This window comes from Somniosus microcephalus, chromosome 9 (genome assembly GCF_052327205.1).
Source record: "Somniosus microcephalus isolate GS21.2 chromosome 9, FLI_Smic_1.0, whole genome shotgun sequence".
NCBI lineage: Eukaryota > Metazoa > Chordata > Chondrichthyes > Squaliformes > Somniosidae > Somniosus > Somniosus microcephalus.
The window spans coordinates 2,071,264-2,093,030 of record NC_140995.1 but is presented as its reverse complement, the minus strand read 5'-3'; positions in this window follow the sequence as shown (position 1 = coordinate 2,093,030).

Genomic DNA, 21,767 nt, shown 5'->3' with positions numbered 1-21,767 from the left:
TCTGGCAAAGAACTGAGATTAGCAAAAGCAAGCTATGCACATGTTGCATGCTCAGATTCACACTAAAAGAGGCTGCATTTAAATGGTTTCTGAAATTCAGGGCATTTTCAATGGAGCTGAGAAGAAAAGGACCTGATAAAATGAGTAAAGGTGTTCAAGGGTTCTCCGAGGTAGATAGTGATAGATTGTTACACTAATCAGTGACAAGGTAACAATAGGGCACAAATTTAAAATAATCACAAAAGGACCAGTTAGCATTTATATAGTGCCTTTCACACACTCCGGGTGTCCGGAAGCACTTCATAGTCAATGAAGTGCTTTTGAAGCATAGTCATTGTTGTAATGCAGGGAAACACAGCAGCCAACCAAAGTTCCACACACAGCAATGAGATAAACGACCAGATAATCTGTTGTTGGTGGTGTTGGTTGAGGGACATTGGGAAAACTCCCCAGCTCTTCTTCAAAAAGTGCTATGGGATCGTTTACCTGAGAGCGCAGACAAGACCTCGGTCTGATAGCTCATCTGATTAAAAAAAAACACCTGTGACAGTGCAGAGCTACCTCAGAACTAAACTGAAGCATCAGCCTAGATTATGTGCTCAGATCTCTGGAGTGGAGTGGAGTTTGAACCTACCACCATCTGGCTTAGAGACAAGAGCGCTGCCACTGAGCAAAGGCTTCGAACTATAGAGCCGGTTTGAAACTATTCTTTACACAACAGCTAGTTAGAATGTGGAATTCTCTGACACAATTTGTTGTTGAAGCAAAGTCCATATTTTTTAAATTAAAAGAACGAGTTAGTTGTTAAAATTGAGCATTATTAAAGGGTATGGGGAGCAAATGGCAGTGTGGGAATAGCCTTTGTAGCTTACATGGAAAAAAACACAGATGCTGACCTGATGGGCTGAATGGTCTCTTTCTGTGCTATGGCATTCTAGAATTCTGAGGCACTGAGTTCGAATGTCCAGCTCTTAGCCCATGTGAAAGGTGTAATTGGCATGCTATGCCAAAGTATCCTGGGAACCAGAAGTATGTTTATTGGAGAGAAGAGAGTCTTGGTGTGGAATTGGATTTAAGGTACAGGGGCAGGAGTACCAGTTATAACTGGAAGAGAGAATATAAGGGTATTCTATGGACTCAACATAGAAGTCAACAATTTCAGATCATAACATATATATATATATATCTTTTATCCACACTTTTGTTCTTCTCCCCCACAGGGCAGCTGTCTTCCATTCTGCCAGCGCAATTCACACTTCATCTCGAGCCATCCTTTGTTTCTTAACCTGTCCCATTACCATCTCCGCTCGCCTTGAATATCTCTCAATGTCTCTTACCCTCTCCTGCCTTCCAGCCTATCACAGACCTTCCCTTTTGTTCTTTCATCCCCTCCCCCATTTCCCAGCCCCTACACTTGTTTAGAAATCTGTTCCATTTCCTGCTTTTTTCCAGTTCTGACGAAGGGTCATCGACCTGAAACGTTAAAGGGTGGTGCTGTTGTTGTTTGGCGAACTGACCTCTACCTAGCGGAAGCTGAACGCCAACTCTCCGACACCTCCTCCTACCTCCACCTGGACCATGACCCCACTACCGAACATCAAACCATCGTTTCCAAGACTGTCACTGACCTCATCTCCTCTGGAGATCTTCCCCCTGCTGCCACCAACCTCATAGTTCCCCAACCCCGCACAGCCCGCTTCTACCTCCTTCCCAAGATCCACAGACAGGACTGCCCCGGTAGACCCATCATTTCAGCCTGTTCTTGCCTCACAGAACTTATCTCTTCCTATCTCGACTCTATCTTTTCTCCCCTTGTCCAGTCTCTTCCCACCAACATCCGCGACTCTTCGGACGCCCTCCGCCACTTTAACAGTTTCCAGTTTCCTGGCCCCAACCGCTTCCTTTTCACCATGGACGTACAATCCCTCTACACCGCCATCCCCCACCAGGATGGCCTGAGGGCGCTCCGCTTCTTCCTTGAACAGAGGCCCGAACAGTCCCCATCCACCACCACCCTCCTCCGCCTGGCTGAACTTGTTCTCACATTGAACAACTTCTCCTTTAACTCCACTCATTTCCTCCAAATCAAAGGTGTTGCTATGGGTACCCGCATGGGTCCTAGCTATGCCTGCCTTTTCGTGGGATATGTGAAACACTCTTTGTTCCAGTCCTACTCAGGTCCCCTCCCTCACCTCTTTTTCCGATACATTGATGACTGTATCAGTGCCGTTTCCTGCTCTCGCCCCAAACTAGACAATTACATTCACTTTGCCTCCAATTTCCACCCTTCCCTCACCTTCACATGGTCCATCTCTGACTCTTCCCTTCCCTTCCTCGACTTCTCCGTCTCCATCTCTGAGGATAGGTTATCGACCAATATTCACTTCAAGCCCACTGACTCCCACAGCTACCTGGACTACACTTCCTCCCACCCCGCCTCCTATAAGGACTCAATTCCATTCTCCCAGTTTCTCCGTCTCCGCCGTATCTGCTCCGACGATGCCACCTTCCACACCAGTGCTTCCGACATGTCTTCCTTTTTCCGCAACCGAGGATTCCCCTCTACCGTGGTTAACACGGCCCTCGACCATGTCCGTTCTATCTCCCGCACTTCTGCCCTCACCCCTGCCCCTCCCTCCCTGAACCACGATAGGGTTCCCCTTGTCCTCACCTTTCACCCCACCAGCCTCCACATTCAACAGATCATCCTCCACCATTTCCGCTACCTCCAAAGTGATCCCACCACCAAATGCATCTTCCCCTCCCCGTTCAGCATTCCGTAGGGACCGCTCCTTCCGAGACACCCTAGTCCACTCCTCTATCACCCCCAACAGCCCTTCCCCTTTGCCTGGCACCTTCCCGTGCAAGCGCAGGAGATGTAACACCTGCCCCTATACCCCCCCCTTCCCACTGTCCAGGGCCCCAAACACCCCTTCCAGGTGAAACAGCGATTTACTTGTACTTCTTGCAATCTAGTATACTGTATTCGCTGCTCACGATGTGGTCTCCTCTACATTGGGGAGACCAAGCGCAGATTGGGTGACCGCTTTGCGGAACACCTCCGTTCAGTCCGTAAGGGTGACCCCGAGCTTCCGGTCGCCTGTCATTTTAATTCACCGCCCCATTCCCACTCAGACCTCACCGTCCTTGGCCTCTTGCATTGTTCCATGGAAGCTCAACGTAAACTCGAGGAACAGCACCTCATCTTCCGATTAGGCACTTTGCAGCCTTCCGGACTCAATATCGAGTTCAACAATTTCAGATCATAACCTCGGCCCCTATTACATTTTTACTTGTATTTTTTTCCACCCCTTTGTTTTGGGTCTTCCCTTCCCCCTCGCCTTTCCTTTTTTCTCTCTCCCACATGGCAGCTGTCTCCCATCCTGCCAGAACACTTCACGCCTAATCCAGAGCCGTCTTTTGTCTCCACTAGTCCTATCACCATCTCGTCTGGTTTTGAATACCTCTTAATGTCTCTTCACTTCTTTTGTTCTATCGCAGCCCTGCCTTTCGATCGATTTCATTTCCTTTCCAGTTTTGAAAAGGGTTTGACCCGAAACGTCGACTCTATTTTCTCTTCACAGGTGCTGCCTGACCTGCTGAGTTTTTCCAGCATTTTCTGTTTTTATTTTATGAGAAAATATAAGGTGTGTTTTGGGGAAGTTCACCAAAATAATACCAGTACTTAAAGGGTTAAACTATGAGGACCAGTTGCAAAAACTTAGTTTGTATTCCTTCAGGTTTAGAAGGTTGAGGGGTTATCTAATTAAAGTGTTTAAAATGATAAAGGGATTGGATAGAGTGGATACTGTGAAGCTATTCCTTCTGATGGAGTAATCCAGAATAAGGGGTGTTGAGAAATAAGCCACAATCTTTGTCAAATCTTTGTATATAAGAAGTTCCTTTGTTTCAAGAGAAGAATGAATAGGATTTCTGCTGATGTGATATAAGGTAGTGACAAGTGAAGCTCCCGGTTGGAACTTGCAATAAAAGATAAAGATGTTATTGGTCTGCTCAACCATAATCCAGTTAGAAAAGGCCAGGTAAGCCTGACCACACAATAAAAGTACCATGCATGGTCCATCAACAAACCATAAAAATAAGCTGAATAAGACTAGTTAGCCAGAATCTTGGGAGAACAGACAACCATCACTGTCGTAGCTGAGGTGTCCCGGGTTGTGAGTATGTCATACTTGTAATGGAATAGGTATTACAACATTATGATCAATCTGTAATGTTAACACTCTGCTAAACTTTTGTGGACTTTGGATAAATAAAATTATACCTTAAGCTATACTGTGCCTATGGGATCCCTGCTTAAACTGGAGTAGACTTATCCCGGCCAAAAAGGGGGCACAAAATGAGAGCTAGGTCTTTAGGAGTGAAATCAGGGAGCACGTTTTCACACAAAGGGTAGTGGAAATCTGGAATTTCCTCCCCCAAAAGCCTGTGGATGCAGGGTCAAGTGACATTTTTAAGACTGAGAGCGACAGATTTTTATTAGGCAAGAGCATCAGTGGATATGGATCAAACGCAAGTATTGGATTTCAGGTACAAATTGCCGGGAGCAAGCGGGAGCCAAGCGCAAACAGCAGAAGGAGCACACGTCAACCCAAGCACCCCACCCACCCGCCCTTTCAACCACCGTCTGCCCCACCTGTGACAGAGACTGTAGGTCCCACATTCGACTCATCAGTCACCTGAGAACTCATTTTTAGTGTGGAAGCAAGTCATCGTTGTTTCCGAGGGACTGTCTAAGAAGAAGAAGACAGATCAGCCTTATGAAAGTTGACCACGTGCCTTCTATTGCGCTATATAAAGGCCAGTTGCTGCTGTGTTGGATGTTGTCACTGAAGGGCAGCACATGTGTATAAACAAGAGGAGGGACCAAGGTTAGATTCTTGGGGAAATCTGGAGTGAAGGGGCAGAAAGGGAAGCTATTACTGAAGATGTACTGCCTGCTTTTGGATAGGTGGGAATGGAGCTGCTCTTCCCCCCTGCCCCAGCAACATGGTGCACTTTACACACCTTGAACAAAGCACCGGGGATCGAATTGAATGGTGGAATAGGCTGGAGAGGCTGAACTCCTGTTCCTGTGTAAGTGTTTAGTTATAAGCCTGTCAGAATTGTTCATCATCTCTCCTTACTGATTTCCCTAATGCCACCTCACCCCCACACTCAAACAACAATTCTGGGGAAATTTGTTGAGCAGGATATTAGAATTTCCATTTTGCAAAGCCAACAGAAATGGGGCAGGAGCTGGCAGAAATTATCCTCAGAGGAACTTACTGGAACAAGTTTGCAAGAGTTGAACGGGATTAGGATTTAGGATAGTTGGCAGACAAAGGCCTAGAAATAGACAAACAATGCATCGTTGGGGAGGTGGGGGTTGGCGAGGGGGCTATTAAGAGCTTAGATTCTGTTTTAGAATAACAATTCTAATAGTATTTTATAATGTAACATTCCAAAACTAGGGGCCATAAATAGAAGACAGCCACCAATAAATCCAATTATGAATTCAGGAGGAACCTCCTTACCCAGAGAGTGGTGAGAACGTGGAACTCGCTACCACTGGGAGTGGTTGAGGCGAATCGCACAGATGCATTTAAGAGGAAGCTGGATAAACACGTGAGGGAGAAAGGAATAGAAGGATATGGTGATAGGGTGAGATGAAGCCGGGTGGGAGGAGGCTCGTGTGGAGCATAAACGGCGGCATCGACCAGTTGGGCCGAATGGCCTGTTTCTGTGCTGGAGATTCGATGTAATTATGTTCAAATATGGTCAACACACCACAAAAACATGTGAACATGAGAGACAATGCAAAAACGAACAGGCGGAGGAACTAAAATTCCCATTTGATGTCAGATAAGCAATCTGATAGCATAGAGACAGTCAAGATATTGAGAGAAGTGGTGGAGGGCCTACAGTTAGCTTACATATGAAAGTTGACCACGTGCCTTCTATTGCGCTATATAAAGGCCAGTTGCTGCTGTGTTGGGTGATGTCACTGAGGGGCAGCACATGTGTATAAACAAGAGGAGGGACCAAGGTTAGATTCTTGGGGAAATCTGGAGTGAAGGGGCAGAAAGGGAAGCTATTACTGAAGATGTACTGCCTGCTTTTGGATAGGTGGGAATGGAGCCACTCTTCCCCCTGCCCCAGCAACATGGTGCACTTTGCACACCTTGAACAAAGCACCGGGAACACCACGAATCACAGGTGGCCAGCCACATGGTGCACCAAGACCATATTATCCACCCCTTGATAATGTGGCAGCTGTGTATCAATCCTTTGTTTTGACTTAATATTCCTTATTTCTTTAAAGTGCACATTCTTGGCCCTCAATGGGTGTGGGGTTAGTTCTAGTCTCCCACTGTAAACCTGGTGGGAGACCAGTGGAACCCCCACCAAGGAAATGGCTGAAAACGGCCATTTATATTGTTTCCCGAGGGCTTCTGCCGGTGTCCCGCCAGTTATGGAGGAACTTCAGGGGTAATTTTATTCCTTCGTTGTTGGATCGAGGTGTGGGACTCAAGGTGGTGGACCATTTCATGAAACAAATCTTCAATAAAAATGGTTCAAAGGTAAGTTTGCTATAGGCCTAGAAATTGGATCGCACCCAGATCGGGGAATGATTGTGAGAAGCAGATGACAGGTCCATGGCAGTTTGGTCCACTGGCCTCATTGGTATAAAACCAGCGAACTATGGGCGGCTGTCACAGTCTCAGAGGCAGCTGGCCGGTCACGGAGGGATAGCTGGAAGGCTGGCCAAGGGCCTAAGTGTAGTCCAGGATGGGGGCAGAGGCAATACGGAATGGGCTGAATAGTGGCTAATAGTGGCCCATACGTTAAGGTAAGTATTATTTTTTTTTAAACTTACCTTTTTGCTGGCGGTCTGCAACTCTGCGTTAAAGGGACCACTGGATAGGCCACATATAGACCAGGTGATCCTGAACACAGCCACTGGATAGGCCACATATAGACCAGGTGATCCTGAACACAGCCACTGGATAGGCCACATATAGACCAGGTGATCCTGAACACAGCCACTGGATAGGCCACATATAGACCAGGTGATCCTGAACACAGCCACTGGATAGGCCACATATAGACCAGGTGATCCTGAACACAACCACTGGATAGGCCACATATAGACCAGGTGATCCTGAACACAGCCACTGGATAGGCCACATATAGACCAGGTGATCCTGAACGCAGCCACTGGATAGGCCACATATAGACCAGGTGATCCTGAACACAGCCACTGGATAGGCCACATATAGACCAGGTGATCCTGAACACAGCCACTGGATAGGCCACATATAGACCAGGTGATCCTGAACACAGCCACTGGGTAGGCCACATATAGACCAGGTGATCCTGAACACAGCCACTGGATAGGCCACATATAGACCAGGTGATCCTGAACACAGCCACTGGATAGGCCACATATAGACCAGGTGATCCTGAACACAGCCACTGGATAGGCCACATATAGACCAGGTGATCCTGAACACAGCCACTGGATAGGCCACATATAGACCAGGTGATCCTGAACACAGCCACTGGATAGGCCACATATAGACCAGGTGATCCTGAACACAGCCACTGGATAGGCCACATATAGACCAGGTGATCCTGAATGCAGCCACTGGATAGGCCACATATAGACCAGGTGATCCTGAATGCAACCACTGGATAGGCCACATATAGACCAGGTGATCCTGAACGCAACCACTGGATAGGCCACATATAGACCAGGTGATCCTGAACACAGCCACTGGATAGGCCACATATAGACCAGGTGATCCTGAATGCAACCACTGGATAGGCCACATATAGACCAGGTGATCCTGAACACAGCCACTGGATAGGCCACATATAGACCAGGTGATCCTGAACACAGCCACTGGATAGGCCACATATAGACCAGGTGATCCTGAACACAGCCACTGGATAGGCCACATATAGACCAGGTGATCCTGAACACAGCCACTGGATAGGCCACATATAGACCAGGTGATCCTGAATGCAACCACTGGATAGGCCACATATAGACCAGGTGATCCTGAACGCAACCACTGGATAGGCCACATATAGACCAGGTGATCCTGAACGCAGCCACTGGATAGGCCACATATAGACCAGGTGATCCTGAACGCAGCCACTGGATAGGCCACATATAGACCAGGTGATCCTGAACACAGCCACTGGATAGGCCACATATAGACCAGGTGATCCTGAACGCAGCCACTGGATAGGCCACATATAGACCAGGTGATCCTGAACACAGCCACTGGATAGGCCACATATAGACCAGGTGATCCTGAACGCAGCCACTGGATAGGCCACATATAGACCAGGTGATCCTGAACGCAGCAGGCGGTTTGTGTCCTAACACAGGTGTTGAGCCCCTTATTAGCATATTTAAGTGTTCCAACGCCTGTTTCAGGTGGCTGCCAGGGACGTCTCGACAGAGCCCGAACCAACATGATGTCAGATGTGTTTCCGACGCTGCTCGGCCGTGGGAGGTTGGCACCGTGAGTTGGACCTCTTTGCATCCGTTTTGCCTCTGGAAATTTTACCCTATTTTTGTTATAATCTGTTGGGGATTCAAGGGCTGGGGAAATCCTTGTTTTCTAAGGTTTTATGGAATATTCTTAAACAGTGAGAGCCTTGGCTTTGTGGTGGCACTTTTGTATCTGGGTCAAGAGGCTGTGGTTCAAATCTCACTCCGAAAACTTAAGCAGATAATGCAGTGCCGAGGGAGTTGTGGGCGGTGCCGTCTTTCGGATGAGACATTAAGCTGAGGTCCTGTCTGTCCTGGTGAATTTATCCTTCAGTCAACGTCACTGAAACAGATGATCTGGCCATTTATCTCATGATTGTTTGTGGGATCTTTCTGTGCATAAATTGGCTGCTGCCTTCCCCTACATTACAATACCGACTACAGTTCTAAGGCTACGATAGCGTAGAGGTTATGTTACTGGGCTAGTAATCCAGGGGCCAGGACTAATGATCCATGATAGGTGTGAGTTCACATCCCTCCACAACAACTGGCAAATTTAAATTCAGTTCATTAACTCTGGAATACGAATCTAGTGTCAGTAATGATGACCATGAAACGACCGTGATTGTTGTAAAAACCCACCTGGTCTGGGCCTATATGGGACTCCAGACCCACAGCACCTTCACCACACGGACTGCAGCGGTTCAAGAAGGCGGCTCACCACCACCTTCTCAAGGGGCAACTAGGGATGGGCAATAAATGCCGGCCTTGCCAGCGACGCCCACATCCCATAAACAAATTTTTTTTAATGTGAAATGTTTTGGAATGTTGTGAAAGGTGCTTTACCAAAGGCAAGTTCTTTCCTTCTTATAGCTATGGTCTGCTTCTGAACAATGAGTGAGTACTTGACCACTGACTGGACTGGGGATCGAGGTTGGATGCCCCAGCCAAGGCTAGGAGGTAGTCTGTCAGAGGGAAGCTGTCAGCAGGGTCCGAGGAGCCCTGTCCTCATCATGGCGTGAGGCTGCTCAAGACAGAGGATGTACAAAATAGATTCTGGTTAGTCTGGAGATTTAGATCAGGATTTGCTGTAAAGAGACAACTGCAGCTTGAAATGACTAGTGCTGTGTTTGGACTGCCTGCTAGTTGGCAAGGCCCCATGAAAAATAAATCTCTGGGATATCAGCAGATGTATACAATGAATATCCTCTTCCAAATCTGCTTGGAGACCCTTCCTGGTTGTTCTGATTGTTCGAGTGTTAATGTGGAAGATCAATAATATTCAGACAAGACAAATCCTCAGGATCTAAATCGAAAACTGTGAGATGAGTCCTTCGTTAAGCAGACCAGGAAATCAGAGACAAAGGCATAGAAATCACTGTTTGTGATTTTAGCATATGGACACAATTCAGATGACATTTATTGATCTGCTATTTTAAGGAGGCTGCATGCCTCCACTTTAACTTTACTTTTACTTTTAACGTGTTCAGGCCAGATTTCCCAGAGCTCGGGAAAACCGACAGCTGAAGGGCCGGATCTCTCAGGTAAAGGCCTTTACAGCGTTGTTTGTTGTTTCAGGAAGAGCCGGAGTGTTTCCACATTTACCCACTTAAAATAAACAGAGTAGCACCTCCATTAAAATAGTTTCCACCACACGTGGCGGAGCGGGAGCAGCTCCCAGGAAATCTTCAGCCCGAATCTCTTTGCTAAAGTTCAGCATGAAACTTCCATCGATAGGGCTGATTACCCCGGGTGACGGCCCTGGAGGCTGAGAGCTCTCAGTGCACAGGCTGATTCTCTAAACAACAACCATGGGGGTCATTTTAACCCCCAAGAATGGGTGGGATTGGGTCGGGTGAGAAGTTCAAATTTAAAAAATTTCAAACCCAACTCTAAACCGCCCACTTTGGGTTTTAAGCTTATCCGCTGCTGAAACCCTAATCCATGCCACTGTTACCTCCAGACTTGACTATTCCAACGCACTCCTGGCTGGCCTCCCACCCTACGTAAACTTGAGGTCATCCAAAACTCGGCTGCCCGTGTCCTAACTCGCACCAAGTCCCATTCACCCATCACCCCCTGTGCTCGCTGACCTACAATGGCTCCCAGTTAAGCAACACCTCGATTTCAAAATTCTCATCCTTGTTTTCAAATCCATCCATGGCCTCGCCCCTCCCTATCGCTGTAACCTCCTCCAGCCCCACAACCCCCCCGAGAAATCTGCACTCCTCTAATTCTGCCCTCTTGAGGATCCCTGATTATAATCGCTCAACCTTTGGTGGCCGTGCCTTCAGCTGCCGAGGCCCTAAGCTCTGGAATTCCCTGCCTGAACCTCTCCGCCTCGCTACCTCTCTCTCCCCCTTTAAGACGCTCCTTAAAACCTACCTCTTTGATCAAGCTTTTGGTCACCGGCCCTAATTTCTCTTTATGTGGACCGGTGTCAAATTTTTGTCTTAAAATACACCTGTGAAGCGCCTTGGGATGTTTTACTACGTTAAAGGCGCTATATAAATACAAGTTGTTGTTGTTGTTGGTAATAGAGGCGGGACGGGAGGCGGGAGACCAATCCGCTCTCAGGAGGCGAGTTAGTCGGTAAAACCTTTTAAGGAGGCTGCGTGCCTCATTTTAACAACCTTTTTATTCCTGGTCTTGGGAAACTCGGCAGGTAACAGGAGGTGAGAAGGGCCGGATCCTGAGCAAAGCACCTTTACAGCACTGCTTGTGGGCCAGGAGGAACAAGTGCGCTTCCTCCCGGCCCAATGAGTTTACCTGTAAACCCCTCGCCATCTGTCTGCTCCCCCACCGCGACCGGTGCCCCCCGACCACCACCTCCACACCCTGGCGATCTCTCCAAGCCCCCCACTAGACCCCCAACTGCAACCTCTCCCGACCTGTGGCTCCACTGCATCCGTCTGCTGCAGGCTTTCCCGCCCCACAGGCAGCCTATCAGTCAGGCAGGCTTTTGGTCGGGAAACCTACAGAAATTTTCTTAAAGGTGTTCGGAAAACCCGTACTTCCGGGTTTCCTGTCCATAACCCCTCCCCACCCCCACCCTCCCCCCGCTCCGAATGTGCAGCCCCGTAAACATCAGAACCCATGTGTTGGTTGGGGTTGTGTCTGGGCACGAGGATCAAATAAACAAACACTTGAAGACTGGGATACCAGTCCAGGTCAGATCAGATTGAACCTCGAGCCCCGATTTTAACCCGGCCCCCACCCAGCAGGAATGGTGCATGCGGGGGTTTAAAATGGTGGCCAGGCAGCGGCAGCTCTGTCCCTGAAGCGTTGCCGCCCGCCCCCCAACCCCCGCCACTTTAATTGTGTGGAGGCTGCCTGCCAGAGGCAGGCGAGGGTCTAACTCTGCCGCCTCCCCCCACGTAGCCCGCCCCTGTTAACATCCAGGCCTGATCAACCCTTAATCATAACTTTAATAAAGGGTTAGCTCTAAACCCTTAACCTAACTTTCTCTTTCAGATACAGATTGATTTGATGTGTACTTCCAGTATTTTCAGCTTTTATTTTAGATAGTCAACAGTCTTCAACATAGTGGTATGGGAAAAATAATTTTAGAATAATGGATAGACACTAATAATGTAAACAAATGTTTTTGTTGGGCTAAAAATTGAGTAGCGCCCCAATTGAGGTGTTAACTTCACCGGGGCGCTAAAAGTAGCGCCCCGGAAAAATTAACGCCCCCGCGCCCAAAATTGAGTGGTTGCGCCCCAAGAGGGAAGCGGGGCGCTACTGAAAGCGCCCCGCATCCCTCTTGGGGTGCTGCGAGTCAATATTGCGGTGTTATGTGCCGCAGCGACACACGGTATTGCAGGCCTTCCTCCCCTTCTTAAAGGGGAGGGGCCTTGTGCAGTGTGACCTGGGGCCCAGCTGGGCCCCGGGGATTGGGAATGCAGGCAAAAGAGCCCAGCACCCAAGAGAAGTGCCGGGCTCTTGGAGAGCAGCCGGCACTCCGCGGGGGGGATGGGTCAGGAGGCCGGGGACGGGAGTGCAGGCAGGTGCTGGCAGGCGGCCAGCAACAAAAATGGCCGCCCCGCACCTCGCCTTTAAATTGCGCCTCCCCGGCTGCGGGTACGCCCCCCTGACACTGTCAGACATAGCGTCCGGTGGTAAATCAGGGGGCGCTCCCAAAGGTCGCGGCCGGGGCGTGAGCAGGGCGCTGCGCACATCAATGACATCGCCAGCGGCGCAGTGCTACCGGTTAGCACCACCACTAACCTCCCACTGAATTTTGCGGGAGGCGTGGGCAGTGCCGTGCCCGGGCGCTAGTTGGTTTGCGCCCCACTTAGCGCCCTCTTAAGGCGCTAACAGGTGGCGCTACCAACTGAATTTCTCCCCCTTTATGTTTGCTGTCTCTCTTAGTCTGTACAGCAAAGAAAATCCTATATCTCACATCCGATCTACAAACAAGCACCAGGTTATTTATACAACGTGTGCTCGATTAACACCACTGCTGTCTTTCTGTAGATTACTTCAACTGATCGAATGATAACAGCCCTACGCTCTTCAATAAGGAGACTACTGATTCAGATCAGTCGTATCGCTACATGCACTTAAGAAGGCTGCACAATATAACTTTGGTGTGTTCCTAACATAATCCATTCTAAGCATCACCATGACAACTACATAATTATGGACCCCGGAAACTGTTGCTGGCCGAGTGCGGGTAGCAGATCCAGTACGTTGCATCGTTCTATTATCACCCATTTGTTTTTCATCTGATGTAGTTCTTTACTTTGTTGTCAAATCTCATTTGACACCCTTTGAATTTACACATGTTCTGCACTATCTTGCTATTTCACTTTAACCACCTGCACAGTCTGATCTAAGATTCTGAAAATTGGAGTTGTGCCCAGTGTAAATATGAAAATAAGAAAAATTGCAAATGCCGGGAATCTGAAATGATAATGGAACGTGCTAGAAATAGGCAGCAGGTCTGTCAGCATCTTATAAGAGAAAAGGCAGGTTAATGGGCGGAGCGTTCCCAAGCTCACTGACACCTGCAGGGCCTCACGTACTGCAGCTGTTGGATGGCCAGAACAGATGGGGACATCACCCATGATTTCCACCCATTTACGTCAATAGATGGAAAATCACAAGCCAAGCACCCACAATGTTCCTATAAGGTGGCCACTGCCGGTGATGCCCCAGCAGTGCGGTGGGGACCCGGGAAACTCCTCACCTTGTTTTGCGTGTAGATGTTTCTTAAGAATTTTACACTGGAAGATAAGCAAACGTCTTTGTAGGAAAGAACATAAGAAGTTATCATGAAATAAAAACAGAAAACACTGGAAACACTCAGCAGGTCAGGCAGCATCTGTGAAGAGAGAAACAGAATCAACATTTCAGGTCGATGACCTTTCGTCAGAACTGGAAAAAGTTGGAGATGTAACAGGTTTTAAGCAAATGCAGAGGCAGAGAAAGGGGGTGTAATGTATATACCTTTAAGGGAGGAACTATCTTTTACAGCTCATGTATACTGCAGTACCGGCAGTGACCACACCTGTATATAGCACTGAGTAGTAATCTGTACAGATCAGTTCCCGTGTGAGCCACGTTGAGTAAACACCTGTTGTACCGTTCTCCTGCAGTCTGTGTCTTATTATGCATAGACACAACATTGGCGACAAGGCAAGTTCGAACCTACCTGCAACTCTGCATCACCTCCCGGGGATTCGTTCCTGGAGATCTGTGGATTGGAGGTCAAGGCCAGAGACTCGGGCGTCGACCACGGGCAACCGCTCAGTTATCCAGCAGAGACTCGAGAATTGCGGGGGAGGCTGTCGAGAGCCAGGCTTGGCTTTCCAGTCAAGGTGGTCCAGTGAAACGGGCTGGCAACAGGTAGTGCGCAGACCCTTCCCGGACAGCGGCGGGCTAGAGCCCGACCGAGCGGCACAGCAAAGGGCCGAGCAGCGTCGACAGGGGAGAGAGAGAGAGGGCAGAGCGCACAGGGCGCAGCCGGTGTTCAGGGGCCGAGCAGCGTCGAAGAGAGGGAGAGAGAGACGTGCAGAAGCCCGCGAGGCGCCGCCATTGCCACGAGGACCACCGAGAGCGGCGTTGGCAGCAGTGCAGGAGAAGCGCGCGAAACCTACAGGGCGCCGCCATTGCCACGAGAACCACCAGGAGCGACGTTGGCAGCAGCGGGGGAGGAAGGAAAGCGCGGGAGACGCCATTTTAAGCCATTGGGAGACGCCATTTTAAACCACACCCAAAATGCCGAAGAGTGGTAGTATCACCGCATTTGACAATGAAGTCGAAGATTGGACTACATATGTCGAATGAATAGAGGTATACTGCAAGGCAAATGAGGTGTCAGATGACAAGAAAGCGTCGGTATTGTTAAATTTAATGGGTGCAAAGACGTATGGTTTATTACGAAATCTAGTAACCCCAACGAAGCCAATGGAAAAGAGTTTTGAAGACATAGTAACGATACTACAGGAACATTTAAACCCCACACCGCTGCTGATAGCAGAAAGACTCAAGTTTCACAAACGGAACCAGCATAAGGATGAAAACAATGCTGATTATTTAACAGAACTGCGCAAACTATCGAAACACTGCCAATTTAGAGCGGGACTGGCAGATACCTTAAGGGACAAGTTTGTGTGTGGGCTTCAAAGTGAAGGAACCCAGAAACAGCTTTTATCTGAAAAGGACCTTACGCTGAAAAAGGCTTTCAGCATTGCGGTATCATATGAAGCAGCAGCACGGGGCGCTGCAGAGATACAACAGAGACCGCAAGAATATGGCACAAACAAAATGTCATATGGAACAGAGAAGTACTATCGCTGCGGCAGAACAACACACGACCAGAATGATTGCTGGTTCAAAGACAAAGTGTGCAGACAGTGTGGAAAAGTAGGACACATAGCACGGGTCTGCAGGTCGGGAAAGAAAACCAGCAATAAGAAACCTACCAAGGGAAAGTACAAGAAGGTACATAAGATGATGGAGAATAGTTCAGACGAACAAAAGAGTGATAACGACTCCGAAAGCAGGGAACTGAGTTGTCTGAAACTACATAATGTGATCACAACGGAGGATCACCGAACCATTTGGGTCACTCTCAAGATAGCAGGAGTCCAGGTAAAGATGGAATTGGACACAGGATCAGCCCTAACAGTCATAAACCGACAGGACTACGAGCGGCTATTCTCACACATACCCTTGAGAGACACAAAAATTATTTTGAAGACGTACACGGGGCAAAAAGTCTACCCCAAAGGAAAAATAAGGGTGACCGTTATATATAACAGTAAGGAAACACCAAAACTAGACCTGTTATGTATTGCAAGATGGAGGACCACCATTACTGGGACGTGAATGGATCCGGAAAATACAACTGGATTGGCATTCCATACAGGCACTGACTGTGGCTGACAAAAAGGATGACGACATCACACCTGGGCGACTGTCAAAGATCCTAACTGACGCGAAAGAAGTGTTCCAGCAAGGACTCGGAACACTAAAAGGCATGACAGCGACGATTAAAATTGAAGAAAACGCAAGCCCAAAATTTTTTAAGGCCAGACCGGTACCTTATGCGATCCACCCAGCCGTCGAAGCAGAGCTGGAGAGTCTGGAACGTTCAGGTGTACTGTCCAAGGTAGACTAGAGCGAGTGGGCTACACCCATCATCCCTGTGATGAAAAAGTCGTTGAGCAGCACGCCTGGGGAACCAAGGAAGGTTCGCATCCGTGGGGACTTTAAGGTAACAGTGAACCCGGTCCTTCACACCGTACAATATCCACTTCCGCGGATTGAAGATATTTTCGCCTCGCTACCTGGAGGGAAACGTTTCACTAAGATTGATCTGGCCCAAGCGTATCTGCAAATGGAGGTAGAAGAAACATCAAAAAAATACCTCACAATCAACACCCATAAAGGTCTCTCCAATACAACCGGCTGGTATTCGGGGTAGCATCAGCTCCGGCTATTTGGCAGAGGGCAATGGAACAAGTCCTGCAAGGGATCCCAGGGACCCAGTGTTATTTGGACGACATCCTGGTCATGGGCGAAAATGACAGTGATCACCTTGCCAACCTGGAGCAGGTGCTCACTAGATGGCAGGAATATGGGCTCCGAGCTAACCGCCCCAAATGCGAGTTTTTTAGAAAACAGATCTCGTATTGTGGCCACGTTATCGATAAAGAGGGGTTACATAAGTCCCCAGAGAGGATTGAGGCAGTAGTCAAGGCTCCAGCACCAGAAAATGTGTCACAACTGAGGTCGTTCCTCGGGCTGGTAAACTACTACCATAAGTTCTTGCCAAATTTGTCTACAATACTGCACCCACTGAACACCCTACTGCAAACTGGGGTGCCATGGAAGTGGAGTGACGAATGTAGACGAGCTTTCCAGAAGAGCAAAACACTAATCACATCGAAAGAGGTATTGGCCCATTACAACCCGGCATTACCAATTCGGTTGACATGTGATGCGTCACCCTACGGCATTGGAGCGGTGCTGTCGCACAAATTCTCGGATGGCTCAGAGAGGCCAATAGCCTTTGCGTCACGATCACTAACCTCAGCCGAGCGTAACTACGCCCAGATTGACAGGGAGGCCCTCAGCCTAGTGTGGGGAGTGAAAAAGTTCAATCACTATCTGCACGGGCAGAAATTCACCTTGCTGACTGATCACCAGCCTCTTGTCTCCATTTTTAATCCAGAGAAGGGCGTTCCGGTGATGACTGCGCAACGACTACAAAGATGGTCACTTTTTCTAGGGGCGCACCACTATGAGATTGAATATAAGGGCACGAAACAGCATGGAAATGCTGATGGGCTATCACGCCTGCCACTGCCTACTGCGGAGGAAGCACCAGCAGTGGATCCTGTTGAAATATTCCATTCGACTATAGTTGAATACCTACCGGTAACTAACGCTTGTATCAAAAAGGAAACCTGAAATGACCCGACACTGTCTTGGGTATATGATTTGACGGTGAAGGGATGGTCAGCACATGGCGACTCACTGTTGCCAGCATTCTCGACAAGAAGAGAACAGCTGTCAGTGTGCCGGGGGACCTTGATGTGTGGATCCCGAGTGGTAATTCCACCCAAGTTAAGGGATAGAGTGCTCAATGAGCTTCATGAGGGTCATCTGGGAGGGGTAAAAATGAAAAGCCTTGCCAGGGCTTATGTGTGGTGGCCGGGAATCGATAAACAAATCGAGGACCTGACCAAGAGCTGCTTAGGATGCCAGAAAGTCCAAAATGCACCACCACAGGCCCCTCTACACCCATGGGAGTGGCCCTCATCTCCATGGCAATGGGTACATATTGATTTTGCTGGTCCATTCATGGACTCAATGTTTTTAATAGCCATGGATGCGCACTCGAAATGGCCTGAGGTCAACAAAATGTCCTCCACCACCACGGAGAAAACTATTGCAGTCCTACGGACCATTTTTGCCAGGAATGGCTTGCCAGAACAGATTTGCTCCGATAACGGACCACAGTTTGTGTCCAAAGAGTTCCGGAGGTTTATGAAAAAGAATGGGGTAAGACATTACACATCCGCCCCGTATCATCCAGTCACAAATGGATTGGCTGAGAGGTTCGTACAAACCTTTAAGAAGGCAATAAAGGCTATGTACAATGACAACATTCCGCTGCAGCACAAGGTGGACAATTTCCTGTTCGCCTACCGGAATGCGACACATGCAGTCACCAACCAGGACCCAGCCATGATGTTCTTTAACCGAAGGTTAAGATCTCGCCTGGATTTGCTCAGACCAAACGTACGAAGAGATGTTGAGAGTAAGCAATTCCAGCACATCCATGAGAAGCCAACAAGGAGCTTCAATGTAGGGCAACCAGTCTTGGCCCGCGACTACCAAACAGAAAATGGCAGCCAGGAACGATATGCACACGGCAGGGCCCACTAATGTACACAGTGGACGTTGGGGAGAGCATCGTGAGATGCCATGCTGACCAGATCCTAGAGTCACAGGAACAAGTCAACCCCATGCCTCGCCCATACGTACCTGGTGATGAACCCGACGTACAGGTCGCATCTACCCCAGAAACAGTAGCATCGGTAGCTGATGAACCAACCGACGACAGGGGGCCAGAATCGCCTCCGCACCAAGAGCAAGACACTCGGGAAAGGCGCTATCCAGAAAGGATCAGGAAGCCTCCCCAAAGACTGAATTTATAAATAGACTATTTTCAGCTAATGTTGCATGTTACAAGTGTTAATTGTAATTAGTTTGATATTTAATTGTTAAATGAGTGTTATGGTACTGTTAATCTAAAAGGGGAGGAATTGTAATGTATATACCTTTAAGGGAGGAACTATCTTTTACAGCTCATGTATACTGCAGTACCGGCAGTGACCACACCTGTATATAGCACTGAGTAGTAATCTGTACAGATCAGTTCCCGTGTGAGTCACGTTGAGTAAACACCTGTTGTACCGTTCTCCTGCAGTCTTATACACAGACACAACAGGGGGGAGGGGAGGAGAGAACAAAGGGAAGGTCTGTGATAGGGTGGAAGGCAGGAGAGATTAAATGACAAAAGGGATGATGGTGCGAGGCAAAAGGAGATGGTAATGGGACAAGTTAAGAAATAAAAGATGGGTCTAGAGGAGGTGTAAATGGGAATAACAAAATCAGCACCTGCTGTCTGAAAAAATGGGGGCCGAGGTTATGGTGTGAAATTGTTGAACTCAAAGTTGAGTCTGGAAGGCTGTAAAGATGAGATGCTGTTTCTCGAGCTTACGTTGAGATTCATTGGGACAGTTTAGGAGGCCGAGGACAGAGAGATCAGAGTGGGAGTGGGGCGGTGAATTAAAGTGACAGGTGACCGGAAGCTCAGGGTCACCCTTACGGACTGAATGGAGGTGTTCCATAAAGTGGTCACCCAATCTGCGTTTGCTCTCCCCGATGTAGAGGAGGCCGCATCGTGAGCAGCGAATACCGTATACTAGATTGCGAGAAGTACAAGTAAATCGCTGTTTCGCCTGGAAGGAGTGTTTGGGGCCCTGGACGGTGGGAAGTGAGGAAGTAAAAGGGCATGTGTTGCATCTCCTGCGCTTGCACGGGAAGGTGCCGGGCAAAGGGGTGTTGGGGGTGATTGAGGAGTGGGCTAGGGTGTTGCGGAGGGAAAGGTCTCTTCGGAATGCTGGAAGGGGAGGTGAGGGGAAGATGTGTTTGGCAGTGGGATCACGCTGGAGGAAATGGCAGGAGGGAAGAAGGGAAGGGAAGAAAGAAAGAAAGAAAGACTTGCATTTATATAGCGCCTTTCACGCCCACCAGACATATCAAAGTGCTTTACAGCCAATGAAGTACTTTTGAAGTGGAGTCACTGTTGTAATGTGGGATTCAGAGATGGACCCTGTGAAGGAGAGGGAAGGGTAGAAATTGGAAGCAAGGTTGATGAAATTTTCCAGTTCGGGGTGAGAGCAGGAAATGACACTGTTACAGTCATCAATGTACCGGAAAAAGAGGTGAGGGAGGGGACCTGAGTAGGGCTGGAATAAAGAATGTTTTGCTTCTGTATAGGAAGTTATCACTTACTGTAATAGGTAGTTCACATGCCTGACTGTAGTCCTTTATCTTTTGTTCTTTACTCCTCTCTGTTTAATTCAATCCTTCAAAGAGGCTCAGCCATGTCCCAGTTTCCAGTTCTGACCAAAGATCTACACCTGAATCATTCACCTGTCTTTTCAGATGTTGATGAGCCAGATGTCTATTAGTCTTACACTCTGTGTCTGGGGTACCATTCGTCTTACACTCTGTGTCTGGGGTACCATTTGTCTTACACTCTGTGTCTGGGGTACCATTCTGGATACAAGACATGAGCCTGTAGAAAAAGTTAGTGCAGTAATAACGTTCTACCTCTACGTATTTTAGCAATCTTTGTAATAATGTTATAGCATTTACTAAATATCCCAGTAACATCTAGTGGTAGAATAAAAATACTGCAACAGCTTTAGAATGTGTTTTACTGACAGGCTGTCCAATTTGATATGTAGAAATGAATTGGAGTGTCAACTGTCCATTGAACTTTGTGTCCCTAATTTACACTAACTAGGGAAAATACCACTTGCATCGAAGGATTTGTAAACCTTTTATCTGCAGTCACTGTTTAGGGATTATTTCATGCCTTTAACTGTAGCAGTTGTTGAAAGATTGCCACATATTCTATTGATTTACAAAGCACGCACTCATATTTATACAACCCAGGTTTTAAGAACAAAATAATATACAGCACGCTATTTTTGTAAGATATTTGGTTTTACCTTTTTCCTTCTCCAGATCTTCCCCCACCACATATACCTCAGAGACTGACCTGTGCTCAGATCTCTAATGCTGCATTAGTAGATAACAAAGCGCAGCTTGAAGTTACATGTTGAAGTTTTAAGACTTCATGAAAAACTTTACCTAAGGCCAGAAAGTCAAACTCTAGATGGTTTATTCAGCTACCCTGCACTCCCAGTATTGAGTCTTATGAGATGGGAGCATCGGTCTACGGCAGTGTAACCCTGATTCTTTGACCCGTGCTCCCATCTTGTGAAGCTCAGTCCTGGTACTGCGTGATTGCTGAATTTACCCTTATATCAGAATTGAAGGTAAACCAATACACGTCTTGTCTCTGTTGAAAGAATAAACATTGCATATCTTAACAATGCTCTTGTCACCATTCGAAATTCCGTACCAGCCAGCAGTCATCTATATTCCAGCTGGTACAAATGTTTAAAATCACTGACAACTCTGTAATCAGCATCCAAGATGAGGAAGATTGCTGATGCTCCGTCCCACAATGGCAACTGCTCATGGATTGACTCACTCTTCTAGTCTTGAGTCCCAACATGTCAGATCTCCAGCTGGCCAGTGTATGAGTGAAGGGAAAGCTTGCTCCTTACAGTTCGGAGAAACTATCAGGAGATAATAAAAGTAACCCGCTTAAAGCAAAAACATTCTTCATATTAACTTACATCTCCATGGTTAATATTGAACAAACATTTTGCAAATTACTCCAAAAACCAGCTGCTTTGGGGAAATATAACTTATGGAACACATTTCATTGCAGTTAACTTACTTCATAGCAATGTTGACAATGAGGAAGAAAGATACAATTAGTGCACTAACGCTTGTCACAAAAAAGGGAGGATGCTGATTCCTTCTGGCAACTCCGACATAACGAGTTGTCAATCTTGGCTGCACCAAGTGTACAGGAAGAGAGGAGAAATTAAATAGGTAATTAGTAGAGATTGAGTCAAGTGAGCAACAG